Here is a 26,472-nt window from a genome sequence, read left to right as displayed (position 1 = left end):
ATATAGTAGTTTTAAACAATATCTGAAAAAGGATAAATCAAATTTCTGATTCAAATTTCTCTCTAAAACAATAACTGACTCAACTATATAATAATGGAGGTATATATATTTTTTTATATTATTCTTTTGGGCTATTTTGGACTTTAATGGATAGGACAGCTAAAGACAGGAAAGTGTGAGCGAGAGAGGGATGACATGCAACAAAGGGCCTGGGGAGGAATCAAACCTGGGCCACTGCGGTAAAGACTAAAGACTCTTAATACACGGGGCACACACTCAACCAGGTAAGCTACCAGGGCTCCCCATAATGGAGATATTTTAATTATTCTTTTTAATATCTCTAATTTTTTACTAGTCTGGCTCAATGCATGCCAACCAGGACGGTTGTGTTTGGTTTAAATAAATACAAACAAGCCAGAGTGTTTTGCCCCTATCGCAGAAAAGATAGGCGGTGTAGCCAGACCATTGCTGACACAGCCCTGTGGAGATAGGTCTGGCAATGTGAGACTAGTTTTTACAAACACAACTGAGCACCACGCCTGTGAAAGCACCACAGGTGTGCATGAAAGTCTTAGACAAACTGTTGATATTCCATCGCATTGTGTCACACAACTTTTTATGTGCGAGCAGGTGATCTGAACACATCCCAAACAACGAGTGCATTAAATGACAGCTTATGATGATAATGTGTCCTAAAGAAATGCATATAGACTTCTGCTGACAGGAGGAGGTAAGAGATTTCAGTGCTTCCATGACAATCGAGGGGAATCTGAGACAGGATCTAGTTTAGATATCACCGTTTCAACAGGGTTGTTTTACAAAGCTCAGATGGAAGAGATGCCCTGCTGCTACACTGGTATCTTTAATGCTGGCCTCTCTATCTCTCCCTTCACTCTCTGCCTCTATTTAATTATGCTCTGTGAATTTTGGATTTTCCCTCCAGCATTGAAATGGAACGTGAATTATTAAGGTGTGTTTGTATAAATTATTATTGTCTCTCTCTCTCTCTCTCTCTCTCTCTCTCTCTCTCTCTGACCGACTCTCTCTATCCATCTTTCTCTCCCTCGCTCGCTCTCACCCTGCTTCTAGCCTTTGGATTGTGGCCCCTCTCACTCTCTCGTCCCTCTCTTCATCTTTCTTGTTTTCAAGCTGCTCCTTCTGTCTTCAAATATAGAGTTGGCATTCATCCTTTCTCACTCACGTATTTTTTTTTCCCACATCATTCATGTTATCATTCCTTATTTTTCATCTCTTTCTATTGGCCTCACGGCTTTGTCCGTGCTCACTTTCCCATAACGAGTCAAAGTTATCACCAGGGTTCAAATAACAGCTATGAGTTACGTCTTCATAAAAAGCTCCTCATTTTCACAAAGGATTTTTTTCCACAAAACTCTACTACATGCAGCCCAGTGTTTCCTCTATGTTGATTTTGTAGTGGCGGCCCACCATGGCAAAATTTCTGCCGCCACGGTATCAGAAATAGGGCAGACGCACAATGTCGCGGTTGCCTTTTAAATTATCCTGCCGACATAATTGCAATTTAACAACAAGTACAACTATTCAGAGGTTATTGGGCCCGTCCAGTTTAACTCCACATACTGTTGTGTTGATGTAGTTTATTGTCAAAATGTTCGCTTTCTTCCGAGTTGACTGTTAAACAAACAGCTCCACCAAAACTGTCACCGCGGTGGGTCCATTCTAATTGATTTTGTAGACCTGTTGTAGATGTTAAGTGCCCTATAGTTCTTAAAAAAAAATACAGTTCAATCACAACAAAAATATGCCTCATTGTGTGTGAATAGAGGTGACATTTGGCGGCAGGGCGCGGGGCTGGGGGGGGGGGTTGTTGATCGGACAGACCTGCCCCCACTGCTAAAAAAAATCCTAAAGGAAACACTGCGCAGCCTGTTAGATTACTTTGTAGTCAGTGTACCAGTAGGATATCTAAACACACATTGGCCTTCACACAATGAGAAACAGCTCTCTTTCAAAACGTGTGTCTTTCCATTAAACTTGATATAACCCGTACATCGGACTGAAGGCCTCAGCGGAGATTGGCATGAGTCTTTAAAAAATAAGATATTCTTTGTGTTCAAGGTAGTCATCTTTAAGTTTCCTCTTCCCTGTGCGCTACAGGTCATCAATACTGCATCATCGGTTTCATTTGTCATATTCTCGTGGTCCACAGCGTGTATAAGCTTGTCTCCTCTGAGGATAATATATATGTGTGCTTCTAACTGTCAGGGTCTCTCCAGCTACCTCTCATACCACCTACACACCGCCTACGTCGATATCCATCCTCCCTTTCCCTATCCAACAGCGTAACTATACAGGTGAATCCTTCTTTCCTCTTTCCCACCTCCTTTATTCACACACACCTATCCACTGTCTGCTCCTCCGCCCAACCCATCTCCTTTTCTCTCCTGCTCTGTGTGTTTTGCTTCGGCGCAGTAATTTTCCGTTTGATTTCGGAGGTAATGCATTTTTTACAAATCAAAGAGGAAGCCAGGCAGCCCCCCACCCCCACCACCCCTCCTCCTCCTACCTCCCCTCCCTGCCTCCTACCTCCCCTCCCTCCCCAGTCTCCCGTTCTCGCCCCCCTCGGCCCCCCAGGCCAGAGAGGAGATAAAGGAGCCCCCATCATTTCCTTGTTAGTTTTGATTTGGGCAGCACAGGGCTTTCAAGTTCCCCCCATCACCCCCAGAAACATTATAACTAGCAGCCCAGGGAATACTGTTCCTCATACGCACACACTCTAACACACACATGCATGCACAGACTGTCAGATACAGACGCTCACAGATTGCAATGGATTGTACATGCACAGTAAACACACTGTCTTGAGCAGATATGCCACAAATACACAGATATTCAGGTAGACGGCACACACACACACACACACACACACACACACACACACACACACACACACACACACACACACACACACACACACACACACACACACACACACACACACACACACACACACACAGTGAGAAGCTGCACAAAAAATAAGACATGGAGCCCATAGATATCGACAAATCAATATAGACACACCAACACACATCTCACCAAACTGAAAGAGAGAATGCACTTTGTTTACTAAAGATGGTACTGATTGAGCACAGAGACGTATGCAGACAAAAATACAAATGCAACAAAGAGCAACTGTGGACACAACAGTCCAGACAAAGGGCCACTTTCCCACAAAAGGCCACCTATAAAAACCCAGTCTGGATGATGGATCACACAGTTACCGGCATCAATGGTAAATACATACAATAGGGGCACCGGGTTACTGTACAGTCACATGTTGACAATAGCACCTTCCCCGCTCAAAGGAAGCCTCTGTTGTGCTCCTCCCCATGTTGTGGAGTGTAGGTCTACACTTGTTTTAGCAAACACACATTCCTGCTGCAAACCCTCTGGTGTGTTGATGAGTCAGAGGCTTTTGATAATTCTGTCAGTTGAAAGAGTTGGCTGGTTTTAGGGACTGTTTTTCCTGTGTCTTTAGGACACTATAAATATGCAAGGACTCACACACTTACAGTACGTAAGGTCAAGGCTGGTCGAGGCTCAAAGGTTATTGTGCTGTTGTTCGACTTTCAAAAACACACAAAGTCTCAGAAAGGCCACATCAGTGCACATCTTTTTTGGCCTTATGGGAACAATGAAAACAAGCTGTAAACAGAATATCAAAATATTATTACCAGCTCAAAGTTACTTATTTACACATCCAGCAGACAAAGAGGAACTTTAGCATTCATTTGGAGCTGAGTTTCTGGCCACTTGGTCAATGTAAGTCCCATACTCATTCCCTCTTAGCTCTGTTTTCTCTCCACAACTCCTGAGCAAAGTAAATGGTTATTTAGATGCTGAATGTTCCACTTTCTTCACAAGCTAGCTGCTAACTTTGTTTGTCAATTATTGCTAGGCAGGTTGTCTACAGTGGGTTTTTAAAGCTTTTTCACACACTTCGTAAGGCTGAGGGGAACTGCAGAGTCGGTTGATAAATCTTCATCACTACATCACCTGTTTCCCATTACGCATATTAATTTAATCCTTTCTGAATATAAAAATATTGATTGTAGCAGTTTCAAACGATCTTTTTTATGAATTTATAACTTTTGTGGTTTGCATTGTGTTTGTTCTATGCCTTATTTCTCTGCTCCTTTGCCTGTAAAGCACTTTGTAACTTTTATTGAAATCATATTTCCAATAATTTTTTAGAGTCATATAATGTCTCCTGATTTTTGCTGATTGGAAAAAACTGCTGAGATAATAGAAAAAGAAGAAAGCCTTATTAAGTATGCTCATAATTAGAAAAGGTTCAGGATTAAGAGTCTTCTAAAAACAACTGGAAAGTCATATGAAATGAAAGTCATTACTTTTAGCTACAAACTTGATGCAACATTAGGCTTAGTATGTTTGCTACTTAACACTGTCTGAGAAAAGATGGATCAAAACTAAATTAGAAGTGTATTTCAAAAGAGTCCAAGAGTGAGAATTTGATATGTTTCAGGTGTTTGGGAGATATCTGTATATTTGGAACATAACATACACACACTGACGCAAGTTCGCAACAAGGCTGGTAATCTACAGGACCAGGCCCGTCAGCAGAACTGTTTGGAGCCGAGGTTAGTAGGCCACTGACGGGAATGAAAAGGAAACAGTGTGCGGAATATACTGTACTACCAACTATGTTTTGAAATTCTGCAGAGTGACTGGGGTAGAGGGAGGAAGGGGGGCAGCCTGACATTCAGGCAACATTATATCTCCAGTGCTGTCTAAAGAAGGAAAGAGTGATGGGTCACGATATAAAAAGATAGAAAAATATGAGAGGCATGAAGAGTCTGGCCTCTCCCGCTTTCTTTTTCCACTAGATGAAACAGGCTCTGCACATCTGTCTCATCTTCCTTTTTTTGGTTGCCCCTGAAAAAGGCCCAACTGAACCCTCTCTCTCTCCCTTTCTCTATACTTGCCTCTGTTCCTCTCCCTGGTTAGCTCTGACACACTGGTCAGCCTCAGGGTGGAAGAACAGAAGGACTCTGCTATGGGTTTGTTAGAGGAGATGGAAAGAAGGAGAGAGGAGAAACGAGGAGGGGAGAGAGAGAGAGAGGAGAGGAGGAGGAGGTAGTGGTGGAGGAGGAGGAGGGGGAGGAATAGAGGAGGGGGAAGGTTGGTCAGGAAGAGGGAAAAAGAACCTGTCCATCCAAATGACAAAGAGAAAAGTCAACGCTAAATTACATTGGCCTATAATTCTTCTGATGTGGCTAAATCATATCAATAACATTTTCAATAGGTCATACATAAAGGATAATGGATGATGTATCTCTGTTTTGTCATTGAGTTGTTTTAGATCAGATTCTTTTAAACAATATTTGACCTTTTACAAAACACACAGCATAATGTTATATGCTGGTGAATATCTATCTATCCTGCACTAATAAATAAGTATGGTTCTCCCATAATATATACTGTAAGAGTATGAGATAAGATATGACTTAACTTTAATTAACTTAAACTGTTAGACTCTAAGGGTAACCAAAATAAATGTTCTTAACTTTTAGCTCACCCAAAACCAATTAGTTGTCCTTGAAGTTCACTGATTTGTGAAAATGTTGCAAAAACAAACGGCTTTCGCTTTTTATGAAATATGATATAAAACTATACAAACTATGCTATACTACAAACTGCAATGGAATTGGAATACACTGAAAAAAGCTGTGTGCTGATGTAGTTTTGGTTTAAAGATTACATTGTTTAATTTTGTTACATGCCTGTCTTTTAACGTCTTGGGACTATGCTAGAAATAAGTGTTCTCACTTTTGTTATCCCTGGAATTAGCCTGTTTTGTAGGTCCGTAAATAAATCAAAACGCTCAGAATTACAGAAAAACAGTCATTGCTGAAAACACAATAAAACTATTTTGTAGTGTTTAAGAGTCAAAGAGCTGCATACACTAACCCTGGTGGCCATTTCGTTACAGAGAAATTTCCACGTTTGCTACTTTGTACCTTGAGCACAGTGTACCCTATACACAGTATATCATACTGTCATATAATAGAGTGAGGATTCAGTGCAACACTGTAATAGGAACAGACAGCAGTGCAGTACTGTCAGTGTATTTAACCAAGATGTATAGTTACAGCGGTACCGAGGCTCTGGCACTCTGCTTGTTCTCCCACAGAGCACCCATTACTCCACACTGCAGGGGCAAAGCTACTCAGTCCTTCCCACCGAGAGAAAGGCTATCACATGACAGAACCGCCAAACCAGAATATCATTCGGTGAAATTCAGTTTGAAACGTATACTCCATGTATCAGTGGGTATAGTGGGTATAGTTGACTGTGAGGCCAATGTGATCAGCGAGATCAGGGCAGGGGGATAATGGGTCAGAAAATATGTTTTAAAAAACCCAGCCATATGACAACAGAATTTGTTCCACAATAAACGTGGTCCAATAACAGACTTTAAAGCTATAGTGCGTAGTTTCTGCTGCCCCCCATGAGGAATTCTAAGTAATGACCACAAAACTGTCGGCATGTCCCCATTAAACCAATCAAAATCGTTATGGGCGGCGCTAAGCACTGGAAAAAGCCAGAGTGCTGCTGTAAAAACAGCCTCGGTTAGGAACTTGTTTTGGTGGAACTTGTACGTTTTAGTCGTGCAACAGAAAACTCAGATTGGACAGATAGTCTAGCTAGCTGTCTGGATTTACCCTGCAGAGATCTGAGGAGCAGTAAACCATAGTCTTCATAAATCAACCGGAGTTTAAAATTCCAACACAAACAAAACGGAAGGTGATGGACATCCGACTGAAAAGTTTCTGGCGGCAACGGGAAGCAATCCCTGAAGTGGAATGTCAAGGGTATAGACTATCTTGACGACAAATCTTATGAATAGGCCGACCATTAGTCTGTCAATTCTTTCAATACTTTCCGACTTCCCTGCACTGTCTGTGGCCTTCAGCCCCAAGCCCATTTGTCCCTGCTGAAGATGTCATCCTTTAAAAATTTGTCACAAATACAAAGTTTAATTTATTTAACAGACTAAGCAGGCTAAGTGAACAGGCTAACAGGCTAAGTTTCTTAGAACAGCTGAAACACGCAGATGTTACCCAAACTGGTGCACTTGTATAGTGTTTATGGCACCAGAGGGATTGATTCAAACTAAACTACAGTAGCTGTGTTCATGACATTAAAGGAACATGGCACTCATGGCACCAGGGTAACAATGGAGGTCAGAGGAATATAGGTACACAAACTTAATAGGATCAATTCCTTTTAGGATTTGTTGACAATAAGAAATATATAGAATATCAGCAGTCTTATCCTTTATTGGCTAATTTCATTCATGTAGAGACGTTTTAGAGCTCTAATCATAAAGTCAGATGAAGTTGAGACTGCTCAGGTCATAAATAGGCTACTGTATCATCTGATAAATAAGGAAACCTGTTTTTTAGGCTTGAAAGGTGGAGAACTCCAACAAGTTTAAGAGGAGGAGAGTGGAGATGAGGATGTGAGCGCGTGAAACGGTATTAGTGTGGTATGGAACGCCGGCCTTAAGAAAATAAGGAAAAGAAGGGGGAAAAGGATGAAGAAAAAAGTATCAATCGATAGGGTTAAATTATTCATCGTCATTAATTATCGATCGTTCTCCGCTGCCGGCTCGTCCGCCTCGCGCCAGAGTTGAAAGGAGGGAAAGCGCGCTTTATTAAAACCGGCTCGAGCCTCATTGTTTCATGTCCCGCGGCAAAGAAAAAGCTCGAGTTTGGCTCTGCCCGCGCCAGTAGAAAAACACACACACGCACGCACGCAAACACACATTGCTCCACCTCGCTCTTTTACGTTCTCCTTCTCTCCTGCTCGCTCTCTCTCTCTCTCCGGACGCGCGGAGGAGCTTTGGGGAGCCTCGCGCAGTGTTCACGGGGCGGCTGTGTCTCGCGTGGATCGATGAGGGATCAATGGCTCGCGCTGACTAATAGCCAGAGAGCGCCTTTGATCTCGCGGCTGAGAGATCAAAACCTGCGCGAGAGGGAAGAGAAATAGGAAAAGAAACTGCGCCGGCGAGCTGACCTTCACACGCGCACACGCGCGCGCACACACACACACACACACACATTTACGCAAAACCCACGTAGCCTACGCACGCGCGCAGCTTTTAGGAATTTGACTGCAGGATATCCTACCAGCAATCTAACTATGAGAGATGCATTACTAACGAAACTGCAGGCGAATATGCACTGGACAAATTTAGAATAATAACCAATCTATCAATAGGCAGTAGCCTACCAGAGATCCTTCACACAACACACACGCAAACACCTATACACGCACGTGCGCACGCACGCACACACACCACCTTGCTTCCTAGTCCAAGTTGTTGCTTTTGATTTTGACTTCCTCAGACAAGGCGATACAGTGAGAACAAGGAAACCATCTGTTGTTTCCAGTGAGCAGATGAGTGTCCTATGGGCTCAACTTCACGCCTATAGAGACCGAAGAGGCGTGTGTCTGAGTGTGTAAATGCATGCTTGTTTATGTGTGTGGTGGAGAGAGAGATAGGAGGTGGTTGCAATATCTGGAAAAAGAGCAGTTTGAACAAGGCAATAAAATTGTCCAAAAATAGAGACTATGTTTGTTTAGGCTGTGAAAGCAGGTTGCTAACAACTACAGTGCTGTAATGAACTTCAAAAGGAAGGTGTAAATGTAAGCAGGTCCCTTAGGAACATTGCAGTGATAATAAAAGTGATACAGAGGTTTTAAGGTCACTATAATTTACTTCCACACACTGAATGAATATTACAGCAGTTTGTTGTTTCCTGTGACCAGGGCCCCATTTAACAGCTCAAAAAACATTTTCATATTACCTTGATACTTTACTGAATTAATTTCATGAGAATTGCTTAATAACATATATTATTGGAACTGATATTTTAGAACTTTGCTACAGACAAATGTGACATTCATCTTAGAGACCACAGCTGGAAAATGGATTTCCATATGCTGTGATTGTTGGTGTAAGATAGGATTTGTGTCATTTGAGTTCTAATACAGTTTGTTGAGTTCTAACAATGAATTTGACCCATATACAGTCTATGGTTCAACCTCTCTGCGGTCTAATTGACCCTAAACAAAAGCAACTACTGTGTGTGCAACTTTTTGTCTGTGAATTACTTTGTGGCAAACAAAAGGAATATATGTTTGTTCATGCACAGAACATATAAGAAATACATGTAATATAAATACTTTATGGTTACTTCCATATATTTATGTGCAAGCCCATTGTAGCAATGGGAAGGGGTTCAATACTTCTCTACTTGAATAATAATAGTGCCCTTATTAGTCACTAAGAACCACAACATAATTCCTTGCAAATAGTGTCTTGTTTTCCACACTTTTACCTGAGGAAATGCACCTCTCTCTCTCTCTCTCTCTCTCTCTCTCTCTCTCTCTCTCTCTCTCTCTCTCTCTCTCTCTATCTACTCATCCTCATCATGCTCTCTCTAGCTCTCTCTTTATCCCCCCCATTCACCCACCCTCCCCTCTCTGGTCAGTGAGTTACTCTCTCTATCGCTCTCACTTCCCGAATTAACCACTCAAGAAGTCACCACCGACTCAATCAATAGCTCATACATAAACCCTGCTATAATCGCTCCCCCAGCCTGTCTGTCTGCCCCCTCCCTCTCCTCTCCTCATCCTTTACTCCCTTCTTCAGCTTCTAACTGACACTCCTCTTCCTAACCTCCTGTGTGCCACCATTGTCTTTGTTTATGTCTTCATCCTGTCCTTGGCTAATTATTTTAGACACTCTCTCTTCATATAAAAACATTAAGGCTCAGTCATAAACACAAAGGGGGGTAATCAAGATCTGTCTCTTTAAAAATCCTTAAAAGTCCTCACATCTGCTCATGCAGCCTGTGTAACTTCTCAAAGAGCCTGACCTGATGCAATGTTTACCTAATTATATGAAAAGAAATGTTTTTTCTTTAATGACAAAAGCTGCAGACCATGTTAGCACATGACCAAGACCTATCCCTAACCTAACCAAAATAGCTAAACTTGCTCTGTGTTTCTCCAGAAGAGGTCACATTATTTTGCACTTATCTCACAAATATTTAACATTTTGTACAATACAATGGAAAATGTTTTTAGGAATTTCAAACTACCCGTTATTGGTTTTGATTTGTTAACAGACAAGATTATAACATATTTATAAAATTCAACATTTAAGACCTTAGAACAATAAAGTCCTGTACTTGTTTCTGTTGTTATTCCTGGTGTTTACACAGTCCATCAATCTTTATCAAGACTGAGACACGGTCTCTATGTGTGGCATTACCAAATATTTTAAAGGAAGGAACTAGGTTGGAAAATATGAACAACTAATAAACCTTAAGAGTAAAAACTCTGACTCATTAACAAAAGGAAGCGCACGCAGTCTCCATTACTGTGAGGACACAAAGACTGACAAAGGCAACATTTAAAGTGACATTAAGTCACTTTAAATTGGGGCCACCTGCAGCATCTTTAATCTTTCTTTTGAAAAACAAATGCATAAAGAGGCAAAAATGAAAAATAATTCCATCCCATCTGGACCTGTAGTGTGTCTTGTGCTGAATACTTTTTTTCTGAAATGTGACCTGGTGCTACTTTGGGAGTATTTTTAACTCCTCTGGTTTCACTAACCCTGCTATATTCCTTTAGGGACTTCATATTTGAGTAGCATCCCTCTAAAATGTATTACAGGATCACAGTAATTCTTTTAAGTGCAAGGGCACTATCGGCCCATGTTAGTGTGTCCAGCCAGAATGGGCCCAGTATTGCGTTATAGCAAAGACAAGGAGACATCAATATTGCATTATCTCATGTTTAACTGTGAGACACAGATAGCTGTTTTGGGTGCCTTAAAGATATTGTATTACCAAAGGAGATACAGGCAGACAACACACACACACAAACAAACACAAGAGGAGAATAAAAAAGGGAATAACACACAGAGAATTTTTAAATTATCAGGCCTCTACACACCCTCTGCTCATTCCCCTTCTCTCTCACTATCTCTCTTTCGCTCTGCCTCTCTCTCCTCTCTCCAAAGTCTTTGATTCGTCCGTATGGTTTGATCTGCGAGAGAGCGAGTTTTGTAAACACATTTTTCACGATCATATAGCCACGGGCAAGGGGAGCGTGAGGCGCGGAGGAAGAAGAAGGAGAGATTGAGAGAGAGAGTGAAAGTGTGTGTGTGTGTGTGTGTTGTGTGTGTGTGTGTGTGAGGGACGTTTAATGAGCGTACAAGATGGAAAGACAGACTGACAGAAAATGCAAGGATGGAGTCTCAAATATGACTTTCTGCTGCACAGAGCAACAAAGACACACAAGACACACACACACACACACACACACACACACACACATATACAGACTGATGGTTTTGGCACAAGTGAAGCATCACAGGAGTTGACGAAATGTGAAGCAACAAGGAGAAAGGGGTGACACTCCAACACGATATTTCCCGACATCACACACACACACACACACACACACACACACACACACACACACACGCACACACACACACAAAGTGGTGCATCTCGTTTGGGATGATGAACACAGAAAACAGAGAGAAACAGCGTCTGAAAAACAGATTATGGGGCGAGCCAATAAAGCGCAGAGCACAGACGGTAAACACACCGTGGTGTAAAGCTGAACTAATAAAAGTGCGAGGCTCTCATTCCTTACATTTCTTCTTTTTTTTCACTTGGTTGGAACACTTTCTTTTTTCATCTGGCAGCTGCTAATCCGGTTAGGTTCGATTGGCTCCGGTAATGGCGCTAACCCGTCGCTTCTATACCGACTCGTCTACACGGAACACGACGGAGAGGAGGCGACTCCGGCTCGGTCTGAGCATCAGATAGACTCCGGCGACGGTAATGACCGAAGAAGAAGATGAAGAAGAAAAAGGTGTGGCACAGTCCACTCTAAGTGTAGCATATTTCTCCCCCCAAAACTTTCTAACTTCCCTTCGTATTTGCAGTTCTTTTAAGCGAAAGAAGTGCAAATGAATGTCCTCGAAATCACACACAAAACCCAGGAGGAAATTTGGACTTCCTTTCTTGGGCAAAAACAACTTCAAAAAATACATTTTCGACCGTTTTTGCTTGATCTTACTCACTGCACATCCCCTGCACACGAAACAAAATTTGAACTAATGCATGGATTACAACTCGTGCGATGTTGCGGAGGCCTAAGGCTAATAACATGCATTAATTATTATCCTACAATAATACGAATAACAACAATTATAACAATAATAATAATAATAATAATTATTAATAATAATAATAATAATATAAATTAACATTAATATCGAGCCAATATAAGCCAAGCGCATGTTATAACTTTCTGATAAATTGGCTCCTTCGACTTTTGGCGAAGCACGGGCTGGGGTTAGATGCAGGCCATCACATTTAAAGTGCTTTTCCACTTCGAGATTTGTTTGTTTTCCTAAAAGACGGGGAAACACTCCTCAACAATTCTGCAGAAATCCCTCGTGTCAGTCGTTAAAAAATGATTTTCTTTTCATTTTTCTTTTCCTTCCATTCTTTCCTTTTTTTCTTTTTACTTAGCCTACTACTTTTTAGAAAGAATAGCTGCAAGCAATAAAGTCGGTTGTCAGAATGTGTGTGGAGTGTGTGCGTGCGTGTGTGTGTGCGTGTGTGTGCCTAGTGCAGTGCACTGTAGCGTTTCCTCTTCCTCTCTCTCTTTCTTCTCTCAGTCTTTTCTGTCCGGGGAATTGTTCTCAACGTCCACAAACACATTGCAAATACCCGCCGGCCCAGCTGCATCGATTTCTAATTAGACGCCAGGATAATCGTTGGAGAGAGATGAAAAAAAGGAGAGAGGGATAGCGAAACCGAGTAAATAAATATATAAACAAATTAGAGCTCAGATTAATTGAATGAATATGAGCATTACAAAAGAAACAAAGGTGATCTTGGCGGATAAACCTTGCGTGGACTGAACGGGAAATAAGGCTTAGCATTTATACACAGAGGGGGGGACACCGGCTGGAACATACATGCAGAAAAAAGATGCTTATCATTGAAATAAGGGCCCCCATTTTTTTTTCAAACTTTTGTTTTTCAGTAACTGATAGGTGCATATTGATCTGATCAAATCATTTTTAAATCCTGTGTTTCCATAAGTCGTATAGACGTATATGATGTCACTGACTGCAGGAGAAAGCTCAATACACTGTCCCTGCAAGAAAACAAGGACGAGAAAATCTCTCTGAAAGCAATTAAAACTAGTTTCAATCATTAGTTGTGGAATATGATCATAAAAGTCTGACCCAAAAAAAAAAAAAAGATGTGCACAGGCTAAGCATATAAGAATGTGACCCACTGATAATTGCTGCATGCGGTCTCTCATGCAGACGCATGACGACCTGTGCCTGAAACGGTGACATCAATCAACCTTGAACTAAAGCCACAGCTGGATTATCCAACTTCTCTCCTGTTCAGTCAAATTTCCACCCTCCTCCCTCCCTCCCTCCGTCTCTCCCTCCCTCTTTCTGTCTCCTGACAGAGTGTGACAGGGGGTTAGCTGGGAGCTCAGGTAGCTCGTTTACTTTAATTAACGTTTCATCATCCTCGGAGCGGGACCGCGCACCGTATATACTCTTTCATGCTGCTCCGCCTCTCATCCCTGTTCTCCATCCATTCATCATCACCCGGCCCTTTTTTTTTTTTTTTTTTTTTTTTTTTTTTTTCTTTTTTCCCCCCCCCCTTTTTTTTTTTTTTTTCCCCCTTCCCTTTTTTTTTTCTTTTTTTTTTTTTTTTTTCCCTTCAGGCATACAGGCTATACAGGATAATAATTCAAACACTTTCCTTCCTTCGTTCCTTCGTTCCTTCCTTCCTCTTGCCCCTTCCTTCCTTTCCCCCCCCCCAACGTCGTTGCTTCTTTCCCACCCCTCAACTCCTTATTATCTCTCCTTTGAACACCCACCTTTATATGCAATAACATCTGTTATTAACCACATACTGTAATTACAGGCTGGTTTAATCATCATGTTTAGGATGCTAAAGTACAAATAAACTCGTAAACAAAGTCGATATAGGACCAATGTATGTTCAGACTATTAATATGGAATATTATAATCATTACTGGGATAGAGTGTGCTATTGTTCAGGTTGGACACACAAGGGGGGGGGAGAGGAGGGTTATTGAGTGCTATTGACTGATCATATAATGGAAAATAAACCTCCAGTCGGTGATCATCATCAGGCGACCAACCACAATAGATACAATCAATGTTAGGTCTCTTTGACTTGAGAATCAATTAGTGAGCTAATGTTTCTATAAGAAGAGGATATTGATATTATTATGTATGTTTTTTAATTAATAATACAGTAATGTTTGTAAGCCAACTGGTCACTGTCCTTGTGTGTAAGTGAGATCCAGCAAAGGAAACCTACAATTAATGAGACTGCACAGATGAAGGTAAGAGACTGAAACGTCTGCACAATAAACATTAAAATGAGGAAATTCTACAAACAGTTTTCTTTAAAGTTCAGCTAACTTTTGCGCATGTGTTACTTCCAGTTGATGCGGAAATACTTCCGTACCGCGTGACAGACTTTTCAGCGTTTTCTGAGTTTCAGCGTTATTAATAATAACTCATAGCTACTAATAGTTTATAAGCTACTAATTGCATGCAATTCCATTTTCAAAGTATCAAGTAATTTACCTATTACCTGTAACTATACCTTTGAAATGAGCAAGGATGTATATTTAGAGTAAAGTTGTCTCATATTTGGCTGAAGCCTCCGCTCGTTGAATCATTTCTCTTGTGTCTATAAGCTACTTGCAATAATTAGGCTACCCCTAACACTCATTTGAACTTTAAAACATTTTCTTGAGAGTAATAGAAGTTTTAAGTTTCACTACATTTCAATGTAATTTTTATTCCCCAGTAAGCCATTTTTAAGTTTTAGACAATTGGGCTCATGATGACTCATCTTAAATTTAGGCCTTTAAAAGTTTTATTTATGCTAATTGCAATTATGTAACAATAATGAATAGGATTATAACTGAACTGGTAAACCTTTCGTCTAGGAGTGTTTGTATTGATTATTACGGATATTACAATAATCCTATAATAATGATTTTAGGTTATAATACAACAGCAGTCATTCAGGGGATTCTACTGATACATAAAGTGATTCTATTGTAACAATGAAAAGATAAAAGTTGGAGGATAGTCAAATCCCATAAAAGTGTCTTATATTTTGCTAACTTGTTAATGAAAAAAGGAATGATGAAAATGAATCGATAAAACCAGCAGTAAAAACTTGAGACAAACCAATAGCGCTGAATCCCCTCGGAGTCGTCTTACGTGGAGCTGAAGTTTGATAAACCGGTGGAAATGGCAGGTGTTATATGAAGCAACAACAAAAAAGAGAGAAACAAGTAAAGTAAATGCAGTTAGACTCATATGGTTCAGTGGGGTCTGGGCGTGACTCGTACAGGGCCTGGGACTCAGCATGGAGCATTTTGATAGTTTAAACAGTTTAAAACACTTACAGTGGTAACCGGATTTGTAGCCTTGTGGGGTTAAGACCTTGATGAAATCCACCGTGCCCACTGGGACTACAGAGGTGAGCACTCACATACAAATTGCCATTGATAAAGAGAGAAAGGGAAGCCCCAACATCACAAACCTTAAACCCTATCCCTCTCACACTGGTTCAGACACACACAAAAACTCTCCTACCCAGAGTGCACTGCGGGGATTACAGGGGATCATCCTATACCACAATGTATGTAATCAATATTGTGTGACAAGGGGGAGAACATTCAGCTTTGTTGAACTACAAACATACGTACAGTTAAGTGTTGACCTTTGAGAGAGCAGTGCAGCCAGTGACTGCTGCTGCTGCTGCTCAATGGTGGCATCAATAATGGGGGACAAACTACAAGCCTGTTTGTCTAAAGTTCTAGAGATGTACTATGATTAATTAGTGTCATACAGAAAGCATTTATACGTAAAAAAATAAAAATAAAATAAAAACCCACAACTGAAGCGTGGTGTCGCGACGTCATACATCCATGGTTGATGCTCCACGCCCTTGACCGGCAGCTGATTGGACGACCGCGTCACGTGGGTCTGGCTGCTCCCGAATTTCAAAACGATGCATCATGGCGGCTCGTTGAGAATACGATCTCGTATTTTACGAAAATAGTTCACTGAAACGTGTTTCTGAAAACATTTTAAGCGAGAAATAGGCCACGCAGTTGCTGAATCTGTCTTCATTTCAGATCGAGAAAGGTTAGTTTGAAAAATTTTCGTCTACTTCTACTGGATAGTCGCGTTCAACGGATTAATTTGCATAAAGACGGGCAGCATTTTTTCAAATGCGGCACCGCCTTCCTGGGATGCTTTGCGGGCGCGTTAAAGTTACTTGACGTCACCCATGGGAATAAAGTGGAGCGCGGCGCGACAGAAGCGTTGCGCGGCCAGATGGATCTGCACTGTTAATATAAAGCACACAATAAGTATGAATGTAAACTAAAAAACATTTGAAATAAGAGGATAAAATCATTATGATATCCTGGATGTGGCCTGACTGGTAGCGAGATTGGACAAAGGCGCAAATAGTGTGGGTAGATTGGGTCTAAAGTCGCACCACCAAGTGAGCTGGATATTTTCTCTGCAGTAGTGTGAATGTCCTATAACAGCTAGCATAACAAGATATTTATGGTAGAGTAAGACTGACAAAACGGGAGATATTAGCTTATTGTATGCAGATATTTGTTTATATATAAACAAACATAAGATAGACAGAAGCAGATTAAATAAAACCTGTCTTCAGGGATCATTCTTCTGCATTTAAAAAGAAGCCCTAACCACAGCAACATCTTACCTAACCTCACCACCTCCAACTTGAACCTACACGTCACAATTTCTCATAGCTACTTGTGGTTTATTATATCTATATTAATCTCACACGTAGTCCCAAACTTTGGGTTTGATGGCCTTATCATGGCGCTTCTACAATAACCCTGTTGGATCCATCATTTTTTATTTAAGGAGTGCAGTTAATACTGATGCACGAGGTCCACCAAAGATCTGGGAGATGTAATGTTTGGATCTCTGTTTGTGGATTTATCCCACAACTGTGTATAAACTACTGTCTAAAAACTGGCACAGCTTTACATTGTCGTTGTTGTGGTTGTTGTAGACTGATGACAGTATGGAGAGAAACCTTAGCTAACACCTGGCCACTGAAACCTCCTGTTACATCCCTTAAGGGTGTCTGTTAGTGTGACGCAATGAGTCCATATGATCTAATAACAAAATTCGGGGGCGTCAGGGTGGCTTATGAGTTTAAGATGCTGACCTTATAATTGTCCCTTTTGTTGCATGCCAGTGATCTTCTCTCTCCCCTCGTGTTCTGACATCTCTCTATTCTAATTGTCAAATAAAGGCAGAAATGCCTGGGGAAAGATAGAAATATGTAAATATGTCCCAAATAGACAAGCAGTTTAGTAAGAGGTGAAAAGAAAAGAAACTACTGGCGCATGCCAAAATGTTAAATCTAAACTGCTTTTCAAAGCTAATTTTATAAATCAGATTGAATTGACTGTATTAAGCAACTAAGTAAATTGCATAAATTGTTCTGTTCTTTTACACCTTTTATTTATAATGAAGAACTTCTTAACGTTACAGAAAAACCTGCAGTCCAGATAACTCAGTAAGAACCAACCACAAATGAGAATCAATACAACTTAACACCACATTTAAATCAGCCTTGTTTTTGTACTGTAGATCGTATTATAGCCTTGTTTTCAGTTCAGACATCTTCCTTACTGGTTGTTGACTGGGTTACTTGGACCTTAGGGTCACAAAACACATACAGCAGTCATAATAAATATTTCAGACACAAACAAGACAGAGCAAACTCTGAGTTCAACAAGCACAGATTCGAAACAAATGTATAATAAAGCCTCCATAATATACTGTTGTGACTTTTCTTAAGAACATGCTTTTTTAAAATGACTCTTCTGTTATGACTGTTTCCATATTTACTACAATTTCTTGTCTTTTAATACCATTTCTGTCTCTTCCCATTACACAGACCTCTTAGAAGTCATATATCCATGTGCACACACACACACACACACACACACACACACAAATTCAATCTCTCCATCTTTCTATCTGTGTTTCCATCTCCCACTCTCTCTTACACACACACATACACACACACACACAAACAAATGTACAATACACACACACTTGGACACACACACACACACTCAGTGCACGTCTGCCCCGGCCCCCGTCGGCACTCTCGCCTGTGTGCGTGTCAAATCGAATCTCCACCTCAGTGCGTAGTACACCTGCTGTGCCGGCATATAATGCGCTGCATACAGTGAGTGCACGATGACGGATTACTGAATTAGACCAATAATGACAAGTGACACTTCTGTTACCGCTCCCTGAGCCACTGCAGAGAGACCGGGAGAGGTGTAAATAAAGAACAGACACAGTGACAGAGGGAGAGAGAAGGAAGAAAAAATAGATCAAAAACAAAGGAAGTCATGGAGATGGAATGGGAATTTTCAGGTTGTTCTGTAAAAACAAATAAGTTCTGTTTCATTCGAGTGCAACTTCTATGTCCTGTATCTTTTTTTCCTCTCTCTGTTTCCACGGTGACACTCAGGTCATGGACTCATGATGGCAGCAAGATCCATATCACAATCACCAGTGACATTTTTTTGTGTACCTTATACCAGTGTAAACCAAGATCATCGTTTTCTCTCTCTTAATACAAACAACAGGGCGCCTGGGTAGCTCACCTGGTAGAGCACGCACCCATATATAGAGGCTTAGTCCTCGACGCAGTGGTCGCAGGTCACATCCGACCTGCGTCCTTTTGCTGCATGTCATTCCCCCTCTCTCTCCCCTTTCATATCTAAGCTGTCCTATCTAATAAAGGCCTAAAATGCCCCAAAAAATAATCTTAAAAAAAAGAAGTAAATAAATAACGAGGTCCCATCTGGACCCGAACTGGGCTTGAAAGTTACATGTGGTCAAGACATCAACTAAAGTAAAATCTAGGCAACATTGCAGCTGTTCTGTGAAGTTTTGACATGTTTTCTTAATGAATATACATGAAATGTAGAGCAGGGTAATTTGTAAGTGTCCACCAGTTGTAGACCGGGGCAGTGTATCTGCAGGATGTCTGGCCCCCCGTGGACCTGGGTCTCTGCAGGGCTGTGCTCAGGATACTAAACCATGCCAAATGAGGAAGAGGAGGTGCAATACTCCCTGGGACCACATGAATAAATCAGCCTACCACCCGGTGCTTGTGTATTGGGGCAAAGACTGACTAGAGAGAGACGTACACAAACACATGCATTCATTCATACATGCACTCATGCAGAAGAGAAACTGAAAAACAGGGAGTGTAGGTGTGATAGGTGTGAAACACCAGTAGCTGTCTGCTTGTTTTGGGGGGTTAGAGACAGACTTTATGATACAATACAAATATCAATGAGAATATTTGTGTTGACGCTCTGTCAATAATGTCAATTTAACTGCAAGGCTCATCATCCTGCCTGTATTGTATCATAATGGAGAATCAGTGGGGGATATAAGCCTGCCAAGTCCTCAGATCATTGTGCCACAGTCATGTTTGGCTTGCAAGCCAACGTTTAAAGGCGCAGACGACTTTCGAAACATACACCTTCTGTAGTGGACGAAGATGGATGGACACCTTCTGTAGCCTATATTTGCACCCACTTGATAAAGGAAAGAGGAACAAAGATGAACAAGGCTGCTGTGAAGAAGAAGTGAGCACTTAACTGGGACAAACACACACATAGAGAGGGAGCGGAGGCACAATTGGAGGTGGAGAAAGAGAGCACAGGAGCGAGAAGGCAATAGGGGAAGCACAGAGGAGGGCAGACAGAAAGAAATATTGACAAAGCCTAGATATACACATAAGTCACCCGACACGACCCGTCTGCTCCCTGTATTTTATAGAGCTGCTCTGGGCTGGCGGAACAGCATGACAGGCCAGTTCCTTCAACGGAAAATATGGTCCCTCTCTACCCTTCCGCCTCTTGCTCCGCTATCACTCCTGTTTTCTGTCTATCCCACCTGATATCATTCTGTCACCTCTGCGCCGGGCTCTTTTTTCCATCATCCCCCCTATTTCTTTCTTCCCTGTTCTAGCGTTTTTATTGGTGCTCTACATTCCGCCCGTCATGTTTCACTCCTCTGTTTCTATCCATCTTCATGTCGCTCTCTTAATCCCCTCTCATTTGCTCTCCCCGGCCCTCATCCCTCCCGTTACTCTTCCTGTTCTCCTTTTTTTTTTTTTTTTTTTTTTTTTTCTGATTCATTTCCTCTCCGCTATCCTTTCCATTCATCCCCCCCCCCCCCTCCCCCATTTGTGCTATCCCCACCCCTCTCTAACCCAAGCTGTCCTTTGTCCATCTTACACCTTTCCAACTATATTTTCTTCTGACCTCCATGGTTTTCCTTTAGTTCATCTCTCACTCTGTCTCTCTATCACCCCTGTTAACTTTATCCATCCACTTATTTAAACTGAATACTTTAGCTTCACTTCTACCCTTTCCTTTCTTTTTGCAGCTTCTTTCAGCTTCCTTATGTCTTTTGTCTCTCCCCTTCTTGAAATAAGCATATGCATTCACCACATTTTCCACTATTTTGCTGTTCACACTGTTGTCTTACACTCCAGCCCATTCCCTCCCTCCCTCCCTCCCTCTCTTTTTTTCTTTTCTTGTTCATTCCTTTCTTTTTTCTGTTTCTTTCTTTCCTCTCTTTTCTTATTCTTTCTTTCTCTTTTCTCCCTCTGCATTCCAGCCAGCCCTCCCTCTCTCATCCGCAGCCTGAGCACAGAGCCCCTTGTGTCGGAATCAATTAGGGCTGAGAGCCGTCGCGGCCGCTCTTTCACGGAGGTAAATATTAAACTGCACCAAGCACCGAGAAGGAAGAGAAGGAGAGAGAGGAGGGGAGAGAGGGAGCCCTCCATCCCTAATCCACCGCATCGATCAGGCGGGGATGAGGGTAATATATTATTTTGACAAGATACGATTCTCCGACGCGCACCGCTATCCCCGGCGATCGATTTCTTTTTTCTCTCCTTTTTTCTTCCCTTTTCTCCCCCTCAGCGAGCGGGACAGAGTTTGTGCGTTACTGTGTGTGTCAGAGATAGGGTGCGCGCATGTGTGCACATTTGTGTGTTGTTGTCGGGTGTCTTGGTGTGTGCATGTGCACCGGAGTGTGGATGGGTGACAATAGGAACAGCATTAGGAAATGTGGGGAAGAGATGAGGATGGTGCTGCTAGTAGGTCTGCACTTTTACAAACAAGCTCCTGTCTAAACAGCTAAATCACACGCTCACCCAAAGATGGATCGTTGAGAGGAGAATCTGTGAATGGTATTTTGCGTTTATTTTCTGGGGTATATGCACAGTGCAGCATACAAGCCAGGATGTCAGTGTTACACTTAGTCAAATAGGCAGAGATGACCTATTGTAAAGTTAAGTGTCCTCCCCCGCACAGTCCCCTCTGCTCCTGGGCCTCCCCTCTATATATCGCTTTGTAAACTGTGTCTAAATGCTAAATTCACAGATCAATTTTTTTTATTCAACCTCTCCCCCCATCAACGCGCTCCTCTGCCCCTGTCCTCCTCAAACAGCTTCACATCTTGCTGTCCTCCAGTGATGGAGAGTGTCCTACTAGCCTTATGTATGTCTTTGTGTGTGTGTGTGTGTGTGTGTGTTTGTGTGTTTGTGTTTGTGTTTGTGTGTGTGTGTGAATGTGTGTGTGTGTGTGTGTGTGTGTGTCTGGGTGCCTGAGTCTTTGTATGCAACTTATTCTCACCGCAGGTCATAGAAATAACACAAAAAGCTTTCACACCACATCCTATGGACAAAGATAGATCTAGTTTTTGCAGTGCTGTATTTGTAGTTTTATCAGAAAAATACAAAATTGCTGTTATTAGCTTGTGTGATGTTTTTTAATTGATTTGGTAGTGTGATACCCACTGAGGATCAACAGCAGCTCTGCACAGCTTTAAGTTTAATTATTTTGTTTCTCTGACCCACAGATGGACTGCATGGTTGAGTCTCACAGCTCTCATGAACCCCTAAACAAAACCATAAGCAACCATCTAATAGGCTTGCATGAAGGTGAATGTATGCTACTTGGCTAGCATGGGACTGCAGAAAATCTAAGTAAACCAGAACCTAGAGAGGGAAGTCCAGCTTTCTATTTTCTTAGGTGCTGGTGGAGACCAAAATGTTGCAACAAGGCCTGTAAATAAACACCAGAAACATAATTCTACTGTAATGCTCAAGCTTCTGTGTCTGCTGGATGCGTAAGTAGGCAAATGTTTGCTAACAGTTGAGTTATAACTACTTGATAAGCTGTACGTATATCTAACCCTGTCACCAGACAAGAGCATAGATGATTATGCAAAACCTCAGAGTACATTCAGCGTTTTTTGTAACATCAAACATGATTGCTTTCTACAATATCTGTGCATATAACTACAGTAAGATTCAGTTTAGTGAAAGATTGTGGGTATGTTTAATAAGAAGCCAACATTAATTGCAGCTCTGTGACGTGATGCGAACATGCTACACACCAATCCACCAATAATGTAATACCTTGGGTATTTGGCTGGTATACTGTATCAGGTGCTTTCTGTGGGCTTGTTTTGGATTGTTTTCTTCCCCGTCGTGGTCAGAAATCGCTGAATGCAGCTTTAAGTTTTTTCTGAGGTTAGGGTGATTATAGTAACTGTCAAGTTAAAGCAGGCTATATTTGTTTTAAATGCATCATACACATAAAACAAAAATACAAATGAGCTCCTACAAATGAGATCAGGCTTATGCATGAGTGTGTGTGAGCACTTCTACACTAACTATCAAGGTTATCCAGTCCCTGTGAGTGTATCAAGAGCGTGCACAATTATATAAACCATTTTGTGTGCGTCTGTGCTCTGCACGTATGTTAAGTACGCATGCATGTGTTTTGTGTGGACGACAGTTTGGCTCCAACCTGTCCTTTTGAGTGTTGTGGTGATACAAACAAGTCATGTCTCCATGATGCACACACACCCCGGCACCCGAGCGTTTTCCTCTCTCAGAAAGCTCTGTCCAAACAAGCACGACATCACCCGCTGGTGTCTCCTCCAGCTCGCTCCACTCTCTCTTACTCCTTGTCTCCCACTTTCTCTGTTTCTGCCTGCCGCGACTTAGTTTTCCTCTTTCTTTCTGTCCGCTCTTGCTTTTATTGTGCCATTTTCTGCCACTTTGGTCCAAGAAAGGGAGGCCGTAATGCAATCTCTCCCCCTCTCTGTCCCCTGCTGTGAGGGAGAGAAGCTTGGCCTGTGTGCTGGGCCGGGGAGAAGGGGGAGAGACGGGGTCAAGGTGAGCTCTAATACACTATTGATCCGCCCCAATTGAAAACCTGATGGAAATTTTACCCCCCTCCCCTCCCTTTCTCCTCATCCTTCCCCCGCACCTCTCTCTCTCTCTCTCTCTGTTTTCTCCCCCCTCCTTTCGTCTACCGCCCCCTCTCCCTTCCTATCTCCCACTCTTCTCTTCCCTTATGTCTTTTTTCCTTTCCTGTGTGTATCCTCACTGGTGTCTAGAGTCTTCCTCTTTTTCAGTGTCTATCGCCGTTCACTCCAATCTGTTTTCTCTCCCAGCTGAATGTCTCTTTCAACCGCTGACCACTTTCTCTCCCTTGCTATCTATCTCCATGCTGGGTAGCACTCTGCCTCCATGTCTTTTAAACCGTGCCTCTAATCATTTCCTCTCTTCCCTTCTCCTCCTTTTGGTCTCGCCATCTCCCCTTTTACAAGCCTGCTCCTCTTTTTTTCCTTTAAATCCCTTGCTACCCCATCCCTCCCTGCTGTTTCTGTCTCTCTCACTCACTCATTTTCCCTCATCCCTCTCTCCGAGCGTGCATCAGATGGTCCATTTCTCTCTAACCCAGTGCATATTGATCCCTATGGCAGTAGCATGCAGGGTGAGGGCTGTGAAGACCACTGCTACAGTGTATTAAACGCCACAAACGCTTTGGACGTGGTGCCCGAGACACGCCTCCCCGGCAGGGCCCTGTCAATAGCTGTTCCCTCCTGTCAACAGCAGCCAAATGGCCTCTCAATCTGGGACTTGTGATGGGCTTCAGATTGGTTCACAGAAACTGCAATGGATGCGCCACAGAAAAATAGACAGAATCTTGATGGGAGAAAAATCAGGATACAAAAATGAAATAAAATAAGGAGATGTGTACAAGGTAATTGTTCCTATAATGGTGAGCTGCTTTTTAAAAAAATAGATGTATTCAGCATTGATGGACTATAAGTGAATGAAATCATGTAAAATAATTTCCAATCAGATGCCTAAAATGTTGCACAACAAAATCTATGACCTCAGCTTTCAATTTGCTCCATTCTTTGCCTTAACAGGCTTCATAATAACACACTCTTGTCCTGCAGTTATGTGGAACGGCAATTATGGAAGCAGTCGAGTGTGCTATATACTGTTCAAGCACATCCAACAAAAGAGGCACAAACTGACTAGGCCAGAACAATAGAGATGGCAGCAACAGAAGTAAACCTTTTACAGCTACCCATTACTTTCCCACTTAACAAGAAAGAGCACAACCTCTCCCTCTCTCTGACTCTATGCAGAGTTGGCTGCTATCACCTCACTGCTTGAGTGGGAGATAAATGGAGTGTGTGTATGTGTGCGTTTGATTTATGTACTGTTGTGTACGTGTCAGACGGCCGAGCTATCAGGACCACCATCTCCCAATAGACATAGAAATGCTACAGCAGTGGAGGGACCCCTGTGTCGACCCTGAGACCTCTGATACACATCTGGAACAACAGAGCACACCGAGCCAGGATTGGAGGGGTTTGGCGGAGTGGGAGGAGGAGGAGGAGGAGGAGGAGCAGGAGGAAGAGGAGGAGGAAGGGAGCTACCTTCATTGCTTCTGTGCTTTTTTTTCATTTTCATTCAAAGGAGATTCGTCTTTACTTTGTCCCTCACTCTCTGTCTGTTTCTCCTCTCTGCCCTTCTCTGTCTGTTGCTGACGGGAGCGAAATGGCCTGTGTGCTTTCACCTGAAACTCAACTTTACAACTTCTGTCCGCTCTCGGAGGAATAATCTCACAGGTAGCAGAGCTCCAACATGCAGACTGGAGGTCCTCGTTGGTTGCTTTCACATTAAGCTTCGGTCAACAGTGTTACTTCTGTATGATCCTGATCTCACGGGAAATGTCTGTTATTCAAGGATACCAGTGTGTAAAAAAAAACACCACCAAAACCTTATGTACTACAAATTTAAAAATAAAAAATACAATATACTGTATATATTTCACCTCTCACCCTCACCTCAGTTTGCCCTTCAACAGTTTTACATCTAAGTCAATCTATTTTTAAGTCATATCTTGTGCATGTAGTCAAATGTCACATCTTTGTAAAATAATTACATCTCACAGTTTGAAATGAGTCGCCATGTTTACATTCCATTGCCTCTAATTTGTCCACTAACAGGCGTTCAGAGTTCAGACACCTGTTTTATTTTCCCACTTTTCTCTTTCAATCACTCTTTTCTTCTCGCCCTCGTTGTCTCCTCTCTTTCTCCCCCCTCTCCATCTATTTCTTTCTCTCTAGGAAGGAATCAGTCTCACCTTAATTGCTCTTAAATCGGATTAATGACTGACCGGGGACAACTTGACTTCTAGTAAATCTGTTCCTCTCCCCTCTTCTCGTACATCACTCTTAAACATTTTATCCTCTCTTGCTCCCTCTATCTTTTGTCCTCTCTTTTACTGTCCTCAGCCCTTTCTTCCTGCTCGCTCTCTTTCACCTCCTCTACCTCCCTCTTTCTCCATTTCATCTCCCTCCTTCTTTCTCCTCTCTCTCCATCACTCTCCCTGCGAGTCAATCATTCTTTCATCTCTTTGGACGCACTCTGTCATGCTTTAGCTCTGCTCGTCATCCGGGTCCCTTCATAATTTTTCCCCCCTCTTCTTTTCACACTTCTTTCGACAACTTTCTATCATCCTTTAACTTCATCATCCTGAGATTTTGCCAAAACCTCTTTGACTTGGCTGTCACTTTGTCTTTCCACTTTGTCTCTCTCTCTCTCTGCTTTTCTCTCTCTACAAGGTTGACCAGTCGCAGGGTGTTGTGTATGTGTAAGCGCGCGTCGATGTGGTCCTGTCATTGCCTCCTAAGTGCTTTGGCAATACTAGGGATCTGCTGTCATGCCAGTGCAACTAATCCCAATCGAATTACACTGAACTTGTATTGAGATGGAGATAAAGGACATGAGCGTCTGTCTGTGTGATTGCTCAAGCAGCTCTCTCGCATCCAGGTGGGAGAAAAAAAAACGCACGGACACA

General features: G+C 42.1%; 1 protein-coding gene across 6 annotated transcripts in view; it reads right to left on the bottom strand.

Moving 5' to 3' along the window:
- The window catches only part of erfl1 (Ets2 repressor factor like 1), a 49,917-nt gene that overhangs the window by 8,711 nt on the left and 14,734 nt on the right, over positions 1-26,472 (bottom strand). The window lies entirely within an intron of this gene.

The sequence above is a fragment of the Perca fluviatilis genome, chromosome 7, assembly GCF_010015445.1.
Source record: "Perca fluviatilis chromosome 7, GENO_Pfluv_1.0, whole genome shotgun sequence".
NCBI classification, from domain to species: Eukaryota; Metazoa; Chordata; class Actinopteri; order Perciformes; family Percidae; genus Perca; species Perca fluviatilis.
The sequence above is the reverse complement of the archived record's forward strand: the minus strand, read 5'-3'. Positions and strand labels throughout refer to the sequence as shown.